This window comes from Hesperophylax consimilis, chromosome 21, assembly GCF_061612785.1.
Source record: "Hesperophylax consimilis isolate HC1 chromosome 21, BYU_Hcon_1.0, whole genome shotgun sequence".
Classification (NCBI taxonomy): domain Eukaryota; kingdom Metazoa; phylum Arthropoda; class Insecta; order Trichoptera; family Limnephilidae; genus Hesperophylax; species Hesperophylax consimilis.
Window position 1 is genome coordinate 23,464,329 of NC_142856.1, and position 8,444 is coordinate 23,472,772.

At 31.4% G+C, this 8,444-nt stretch overlaps 1 protein-coding gene across 2 annotated transcripts in view; it reads right to left on the bottom strand.

Moving 5' to 3' along the window:
- Positions 1–2,204, bottom strand: part of LOC149413758 (uncharacterized) — a 204,944-nt gene extending 202,740 nt beyond the window's left edge. The window contains exons 1-2 of one of the 2 annotated variants that reach the window (XM_089644504.1): positions 1,762–2,204; positions 537–923 (exon numbers count right to left, since the gene is read on the bottom strand). The gene's annotated coding sequence lies outside the window, so the exon portion shown is untranslated. Of the gene's footprint in view, positions 1–536 lie in introns of both variants that reach the window. The other variant, XM_089644503.1, reaches the window with a different exon arrangement.
- Between the last annotated feature and the right edge of the window lie 6,240 nt (positions 2,205–8,444).

The following is an 8,444-nucleotide window of genomic DNA, read 5'->3' on the forward strand; positions in this document are numbered from 1 at the left end:
CCAATCCTGGAAAAATTAAATTTATTAAAAATTTTACACATTCTTCAGTTGGTTCAAGTAATTGTTTAATTTTGAAAGATTTTTGTTATATACAGACTTGGTGGTACTGTGAGGATCTCAATAATTATACGCGTGTGCGGATAGAATGTTTATTAACACTTTAGAACGGATTGTCTACTACTATCTTCTTAGCTGTCGGTTGGGAAAAGAGAGCGAGCAGATGCATCTCGCTCTTACACATTCAAAAAGCAGGAGTACCATCTAAAACCTTTCTTACAATTTTATTAAAAGATATATAAATGAAGTTGTAATATCTAAAATATTTATGTACGTGATGTATTGATTCTTAACTTAAACTCGAATAAATTCGTACTTTCAAAGGGAATCAGTACCGAACCATTCTAAATTACAAAAATAGTAAAAAAAATAAAAAATGCATTAGATGTGTACATAAAATCAGAATACATGCAAAGCCACGAAGTGCACTTAAAAATAAAGCAATAAAAATTAATGAATACGAGCAGATATGTACTTACAATAGGAGAAACGTCACTCTGAAGAAGGCACGAACACAATATGACACAGCAGTGGATTTGTGAACAATAAAACACAACAACAGTGAAAAGAACCAACCAAACACTCAAACACAATAGAACAATGTCAAAGTAATACTCACTTGGTAAATAATTGTGGAGCTAAAACATCAAACACTTTAACAGTGCTTTTTGAAAAACGAAGCACTGGCATTGTGTGCTACAAGCACTGTGTTTTAATTATATGTATATATTCATATTCTTTAAATTTTGTTTATGCTAGTTTTTTCCTGACACATAAACACTGATCAGCCCAAACAACTTTTCGATTTTCAATGTTGTGTTTCTTTCTATAAGTTCTATCTTCAATTTATTGTAGATAGTTACAAGCTGAAATTATGATAGTGATTTTGAAATACAAAACCAAGGTATTATGTATGTATGTCATCTTTTTTGTATTCTTTTATGCCAGTTTTTCTGACACGAAACACATATCACCCTAAACAAATTATCTTTGTTTTATTTTCTGTTTCTTTCTACGAGTTGTAACTCTAATGTTAGATAGTTATTTACTATCAGAAGCCTAGTTTTATGCTGGTATCTGGGTTGTTTATGTTATTTGTGATATGCAAATCGCCGGCCTTATCAGTAGCGCACAGGTGAACAGCACTTACGATTTATGTACCTGTTTATGGTTATAGGGGCTCGCAATTAAAACAGCAGTGACCCGCACGTATTCATGCACTTTTAGATACTTATATTGCTTCAATATCTATGTACTAATAAACTGTTCGAATTGATTTGTATTTTGTTCATTTTGTTGGCATCTGTGAGTCTCTACCAGTCAAAATAAAAGTACTTTAGATATTTGTTGCAGGCATAGGGTACATATATATTATGCTAATTCTTTAATTCTAATATATTGGCAGTGTGTTATTATTTATTCGTTTTCTGTTTTCGATGTATCGTGGGATTCATTTAAAATTATTTACAACATGTTTCTTGAAGTCATCACCATAAATTCAAATAGCTAGATGTTGCGTGAAGTTTTTATTGCGCACATATTTAAGACTTGTAAATTCTGTTTATTGTGATATTAAAATCATAATACGTTGCTCATTAAGAGCCCGAAGTGTTTTGAAATGGGTGATTTTTGACGTTAACAGCAAAGTATAATGTTCCTACTAAAAGTTCCGTTATGCGAGTAAGAAAGTTTTTTGTTTTGTACCGTTTACGGGAGATTTGTAAAGTCGTGCACTTTTTACGAGAGTTGATTTGTTTTGAAACGATTTCACCGGTTCTTGTTGATTTACCTCATCAAAATGAGTAACACAGTTTCGACCGATTCATAAAACTCTTACAAAAATATTTCTTTATACTCCAATATATTAATTAATTGAACACAATCACTGTACGTTTAAAAATGTTTGATTCGAATAACGAAACACAACTGTAATAAATTATTGTAAGCAAAACGCGTGTTTTTTTTTAAATTTACAGTTTTTTAAAAATTGACACTTCACAATAATGTTGCTTACACTTCACTTTGAAATTAAATTACGAGTTTCATATTTATTTTTGATTTTCGAACGAACGTAAGTCTGACGCGAGATTTGGCGCGTTTCTTTCCCGCGGTTTGTTCCACCTGCGCGAGATGGTACCTGTCTGCCAGCCGTGGTGCGACTAGCCTAACCTCACTTAGTTTACCTCCTCCTACCTGTTGCCCCTTCCTCTCCCCCATCAAACCCCCTGCCTACCCAGTGCACACCAACCAAGATCCTATACACAGGTACACGGTTCGGCTGACGGATGACGAATATTTTATCCGCCGAGGCGGACTCGTCAGCGATTAATCGGCCGGATGCCATTTGACAAAATAATAATAATACTATAATTCAAAGTGAATATAGGTACCTTTATTATAATTTTAATCATATGTGGTACCTACCCACATTACCATACTATCTTTAGACCTCTCTTTGTATTAAATGCACTAAAGAGATTTTTTTTATATTAGTAGGTACCGCACGAGAAACCTAACTACTTTCAAGCATCTAGAGTCTAGAGGCAGAGAGACTTTGACATTCCCTATTGATGTATTTTGGGAGGCTAAAGGTAGTATGTGGGGATAGGAAGGAAATGGTGAGATTAATGTGGGAAAGTACTTAGCTACTCACATCTGGTTACCGAACACGGCTAAAGCAATTTCGTGCAACGTTTGGATTCTGAATGGTGGTCTTATACCAGAGCGATACTGAAAGTATCTATCACTCTGGAACGTGCCACAAATATTATATAAATAATTTTAAATAAATAATTTGGGAAAGATCACACATTAATCAAAAAATATATTTCTTGCGCGCGCCGGGATTTGAACCAACGACTTTTGGATTCGTAGCAGAACATCGTAACCACTCAACAACGGAGGTCTTTGTACGTTGGGTTATATAGCTAGAGTGATAGGTATAATTAATGTATTATTTCTATCATGCTAAGTATTAAAAGAAAAATTTAAAAAAAATTGTATCTCTAGGATAAAATCTTCGAGTGGTATCACAATAAAATATCAAAAATATATTTCAATTCAAAATAGGCAAAAGTTTATAAAAATACATCTGAAATTATTATTTGTTGATTGGTACTAGAAGTTATTACAAGTCAGTTTATACCTTTAGGATTTCTTTGTCTTAGGACGGGTTGTTTCGGAGAATTTGAACAATTCTTCAAATTAAAAGTTAATTCTAAAATTTTGTGAAAAAAATTTCAAGTTCTGTTATAATGATATAATAACAGAACTTGAATAGAACTTTCACAGAACCTCGCCTGAAAATTTGCTGCTTTTGAAATGTACTCTCTATACTAGATTTAGTGTAAAGCATGCTAGAGATAAACTATTATAAATCTGCGTAATAAATATTTTATAAATAAATATTTATATTTTATATAAAATCGTTGTTATTATTACAGAGAGGTTACAACGGAACTATCAGCGGTATGTCTAGTCGTACCAGTGTATGAAATTTGATACTCGTATAACATGTTAGTATTTAGTAATGCCTACATTAAAATGCAGTACATTATTTTATCTGTAAAGGCATGAATCAAATTTCACGTCGTGAATCTGAAACCAATGGCATTAGGTTGTTGAAAGGAATGAAAAGAATCTCAGCTCCATTCACTCGGTTTAATTATTGATGTAACTGGATATGTAATGTGAAAAGCGATTACCAAATCGTAATCATCACCCACGTGCCAAGAACACGTGTGGAATTTTGAAATATCGGTGTGTTTATTTTTTTAAGTATTAATTTATTAACGCCCTTTTTAGGGGTTTTTACATATGAATAGTAAAAATTATACACTACCGCTCTTACTAATAAACTTGCTGAAAATTTTATTAAATTGATAAACGACCGTGTATGGTAAAACATTACTAATATAGAAATTGACATAAAATAGTTCATATAAATATACACATTTCTTTACACGGCCAAAAGGGTTTTTTTATCTGTTGTTTAAACTTGAAATTTCTCATCGAATTTCTAAATATTGCCAAGGCATTTTTAATGTGCAATATATTTCATTCCTTTGAAGATTTCGTAAAAACAAATACCATTTTAAGAAACTAGACAAAATTATCTTTTATATTTTTATATTTGAAATAGTCTCTGACTGTATTTTAATTGAAATGAAAAAAACAACACGATAAAAGTTGAACAAAAACACACACATGTTTTTACTCCAAACATCAATAAATTGAGATAAAACGAGACACATTCCTTTTATTTAACGAATCTGCAATAAAACTGTCACCTTACTTTTGATCTTGTTTTTACAATAAAAAAATATAATATTAACGTTGATTTACATGATTTGTATTTATCTGCGCATACATAAAACATTTATTTTATTAAAAAACATTAATTTCATGGAATTCTTAGATAAAGATATTTTTACTAGTACCAACTCGAAACTTTCACAGTCTTTATACAATTGGTAACAAAAACACCGTTTAACGAATGTGAAGTGATTTTTCTTTAGTAAGGCTGTACATATTTACTATACGTAACTAAACTGCCTTCGCAACAATCGTTTGTATTTTAAAGTGATGTCTACTTAAAATTACTAATTACTTTCCTCCATGGGTATTCTGGGTAATGATGAATACATATCGTAGTTAGTCCCAGGAACTATCAAATGCATTTAATAGAATTGTATTTAGAAATACAGTCAGTGAAAATCATTCATTCCAACAATTTAATAAAGAAGCGTTAATCAATTATTTTAGAAAACCTGTAGAAAAAATATATTGGCTTTTTATATTGCGTGAAAATTGTTTAAGAGAAAATAATTGGCAATGCCCAATTATAGAAAAATCACAAAACATAAAATATCTCGGGGTAGTAATTGATGAAAATCTTAGATGGGTCATACATATCAAAGGTATCACGGAAAAACTTATATATTCATTAAAAATCTGAAAAAATCTTTGGTAAATAAAAAGGACATGAAAAAGATCTATTACGCTTTATGTCATTCTCGTATTGAATATGGAATTATAGGACGGGGATCTGCTGTATCTAAGTATATACACAACCTGAAAACTGATCTCGTATTCATCAAACTAGGTCAAATCACAATGACATAAAAAATATTCCAGGTCATAAAACCACATTCCGACAAAGAAATAATATTTATTTTGCGACGAAACTCCCACAAAATCCTCCCCCCTGACATAAAACGAATAGAGAATTTGAATGATTACAAATAAAGAATAAAAATCTGGCTGAAAGAGATTAATGAAAAAACTCTGAAAAAAACATTTAAAATGACATGGAAAACTAATAAAACAGAAATGAATAACTTAAGTCCGCTTCAGCACAGGTCACCCTAGTGAGGAGGACTAAAAAATATATTTATTTTTTTATTTTATAGAATACATGATAATACAATAATACATTTTCTTACATGTGATACATTAAATCACCACACTAGGCGACTGCCTGTCTCGTGTATCATATTTTGTATTTACAATGTTCACAAATAGTCGCAATAATAAAATTGTATTTTTTTTAAATAATTTTAATTTAAATTGTCGTTTTCAAAGTTGGACAGATTTTTCAAAAATTCATATATTTTATATATATATATACATACTAAAGAAAAAGAACAACATAACCGAATACCCCGGTATTAAAATTTATTCAGACCAAACCCCAGCTCAAAGAAACTATCTCACCAAGCTACGTTTAACACTAGAACAAAGAACCAAAAATGGTGAGATTGGACTCACAATAAAATACAAAAATAATAAACCTGTTATTGTAAATAGTAACTCAAAAAACTAAAACCTATCATGGCTTACTATCAGAATATCAGAGGCTGCCGCACAAAACTTAATGAGCTAAGATCATCGATTCCAATCCATCCCTTTCATATATATTTCCTGACTGAAACTTGGTTGGATCCGTCCTTTAACACAGAAGAACTAGGCTTCATTTCACACAACACCTACCGCTTAGATAGAAGTACCGCCACCAGCACCAAATCAAGAGGAGGAGGTGTATTAATATCAGTCACCAAATCTATAACTGCATCCAGGCTAAAATGCAAACACAAAAATATAGAACAAATTTTCCTACTACTCAAGACGAACCTAGGAAAAATCATTCTTGGATGTGTTTATATTCCTCCCGGATCAATTACACAAATTTACGTAAACCACATTGAAGATGTAGAGGCCCTCAAGCTCAAATATCCGGAAGCTAGAATGCTGCTAATCGGCGACTACAATACTCCCAATATAGACTGGATTACCCATAGCGATAACTCAACAACTAATTTTAATACATCTGCTAATGCTCGTGAAATTATAAATATGTCAAATTTCCTAGGTCTTAAACAAATTAATAACGTATACAACTCTAATCACCATTTACTAGATCTTGCATTTAGTAGCGATCCTTCAGTAAAATTATGTAAATCCATAGACCCCCTTCTTCCCGAAGATTCCCACCATCCTCCCTTAAACATCACCATTACTAACAACTTCCTAAACATTTACTCTAATAGTGTTCCTAAATATTCATACAATTTTGCAAGGGCAGATTATCCACTCATAACAAAATACTTAGAAAGTACAGACTGGTCCTTTTTAGACAAAAACACAAATGTTAACCAAAATCTTGAATCTTTTTACTCCATCATCAACACGGCTATTGAAAAATATTTTCCCTTAATTCAATTCAAACCATCAAAGTTCCCCAAATGGTTTAATAATGACTTAAAACACTTAATAATTAACAAAAAAATCTGGCACAAAAATTTCAAAGAGAGCAACTCTATCTCAGACTACAAAATATTTCATAAATATAGAACTGAATGTAAAAAGCTCTCCAAAAAATTATATCAAACATACATACTCAACACAGAAAAGTCTATTCCTTCAAATACCAAAAACTTTTTTACACATGTAAACTCACTAAGAAAAAACAAACCTAGCCTACCAACATACATGTATTTCGAAGGGAAAAGTAGTAGTGATACTAATGACATCGTTAATTTGTTTGCCGACTTCTTCAAAAATGTTTACGATAATGATATCCCAAATGTTCAACTTCCACCCTTTCATCCAAAGGAATCGGTCCACATTCCCGCTTTACATATAAATGTTCCTGATGTTATACGCAAAATAAAAACACTCGACTTAAAGAAAAAAGCGGGTCCTGACAAAATTAGTCCTGCCTTTCTAATTAACTGTGCATCAATAATAGCCAATCCACTATGTCATATATTTAACCAATCATTAAATTCTGGATGTTTCCCCGACCTATGGAAAAATTGCTATCTAACACCTGTATTTAAAAAAGGCGATATTCATGATGTCACTAATTACCGACCCATCTGCATGCTCTCAACTATCCCCAAACTGTTTGAAAAACTTATCCTCGATAAAATCTCCATACATATTAACAACATCATTGTAACTAATCAACATGGATTTATGCCAGGCAGATCCACACTAACAAATCTCTCCTTATATGAAAATTTTATAGCATGTTCACTCGAAAACAAAACCCAAGTCGACTCAATATATACAGACTTTGTAAAAGCGTTTGACATAGTTAACCATAAAATTCTTCTTAATAAACTTAGTCAAATCGGAATTGAGGGTAAACTATTGGAATGGATAAAAAGCTACTTAACAAATAGAAATCTACAAGTAAAAAATAATTCTAACCTTTCACACAAATTCATAGCTACTAGCGGTGTACCCCAAGGGTCACATTTAGGCCCAATACTGTTTCTCCTTTTCATAAACGATATTGTTACTGTATTTGATAAAAATGTTGAAGTGCTACTTTTTGCCGATGACCTTAAACTATTTAAAATTATAAAAACAATAAATGACTGTTTGAATAAATTTGAATAAATTCAATTAAATTTAAATAAACTTCAAGATTGGTGCAAAACTAACAAACTTTATCTCAATATTAGTAAATGCCACATTATAAGATTTTTTAGAACAACACAACCCCTTAACTATCAATACAAAATTAATAATGTTTCTCTCGCCTCTGTAAGTGAAATTAACGATCTCGGCATTATTTTCGATTCAAAATTTAACTTTCTTTCACATGTAGAAACAGTCACCAACAAAGGACTAAAAATGCTCGGCTTCATTCTCCGAAATGGCAGAGACTTTAAAAATATTTCAACACTAAAAATCTTATATTCCTCACTTGTTCGAAGTCAAATCGAATATAATTCTCCTATTTGGTGTCCTTACTTTAAAATCCACTCCGACTCTATTGAAAAAATTCAGCATAAATTCCTAAGACACATTAACTATAAACTCGGTCTACCTATAGAATCAATAAATTACAATCATTTGATGAAAGAATTAAACTT